This window comes from Peromyscus californicus, unplaced genomic scaffold, assembly GCF_007827085.1.
Source record: "Peromyscus californicus insignis strain IS unplaced genomic scaffold, ASM782708v3 Scaffold_13__1_contigs__length_99412109, whole genome shotgun sequence".
In the NCBI taxonomy this organism is placed as follows: Eukaryota; Metazoa; Chordata; class Mammalia; order Rodentia; family Cricetidae; genus Peromyscus; species Peromyscus californicus.
In genome coordinates this window covers 86,266,571-86,268,064 of record NW_026294424.1, presented here as the reverse complement: position 1 = coordinate 86,268,064, position 1,494 = coordinate 86,266,571, and the positions used below count along the sequence as shown (strand labels likewise).

The following is a 1,494-nucleotide window of genomic DNA, read 5'->3' as shown; positions in this document are numbered from 1 at the left end:
CCATTTTGTCTTTAACTTTCCTGGTCAGATGAGTCATCTGAAATATATATGTATATACATATATATTTATATAGTCTATACATATATATATATATATATATATATATATATATTCTAACTTCAGTATGGACACTTAAATTCACAGGGTTTCCAAATCATCATCTTTCCCAGAAACAAGGTCAGTTGAGTTTCTGTACAGTAGTTTTAGAGTTAGTTTTTGCGTGAGTACCTGTTCTGCGTTGTTCTTTCATTGCTGAGGTATTGAATCAAGGGTTCATACCTATTGGACAAACATTCTGCCACTGACTCACACTGAAGTTAAATTTCTGACAAATGACTCCACGTTAATTTAAAATAGCTCCACATTAATATAAAAATCTCCTGCTGAGTTATGAATCCACTGAGTAGATGGAAATCCAATAGACATAGCATCTGCTTCCCCAAATGACATCCTCAATGTCTCTGTCAAACAGAGGAAGCAGAGACCAAACTTCTCCATAGCCTTAGCCAGCGGACCCCATAGAGACTATCTTCTCGGGATCCTCATTCCTGGGCCCAAAAGGCACATGAGCTCCTGGAGAGAGGATCTGTCTCTCACCTGCAACATTCCCCAATTGTGTTTAGGAATCCTCTGAGAATCACTAAGGAACAAATTCTCTATTCCTCTGGCAGAAATACTTGGATACCACAGGGTAGGCACAGTCCCCGGATCTAAGTTGCAGCCACTAGATGTTCAATGAAATTGCGCATGTGGTGAGAACAAATTATTGTAGACTGACAGGTCACACTACACACACACACACACACATGCGCACACACACATGCACACACACACATGCACACACACATACATACAAATACACATACACACACATGCAAATACACACACACACACACACACTTAAATATTATATGAAGCCCTAACTCTACTAAGAAACACAGACTTTGGGGAGATAATTAAGATTAAGAGACATAAGAATGTGACCCTAATCGGATAGGGTTGATGGTCCCATTAAGAAAAAGGAATGAGGGGTTGGGGATTTAGCTCAGTGGTAGAGCGCTTGCCTAGCAAGCACAAGGCCCTGGGTTCGATCCTCAGCTCCAAAAAAAAAAGGGAAAAAAAAGAAAAGAAAAGGAATGGTGATCCCAGCACTCAGGAGGCAGAGGCAGGTGGATCTCTGTGAGTTCAAGGCCAGCCTGGTCTACAGAGCAAGTTCCAGGACAGCCAGGTCTGTTACACAGAGAAATCCTGTCTCAAAAACAAAACAACAACAAGAAAAAGGACTGAAGAGCTCACCCTGCTTACGCAGAGAGGGAAGCGCATGAGAACAAATCAAGAGAGCGACAATGTACAAAGGAGGAGTCACCAAACCCAGCACCGCAGGAACCTGGACTTCAGACCGCCAGTCTCCTGAGCCTGGAGGAAAGAAATTAACATGTTCAAACCATTCAGTCTTTTGTATCTTGCAATGAAGCAGAAACAATGCACATCTC

At 41.8% G+C, this 1,494-nt stretch overlaps 1 non-coding gene across 1 annotated transcript; it reads left to right on the top strand.

The window, feature by feature from the left end:
• Positions 1 to 1,033: 1,033 nt before the first annotated feature.
• On the top strand, positions 1,034 to 1,106 carry Trnaa-agc (transfer RNA alanine (anticodon AGC)). The gene has a single exon. It is a non-coding gene; the product is annotated as a tRNA-Ala (tRNA).
• Positions 1,107 to 1,494: the final 388 nt, after the last annotated feature.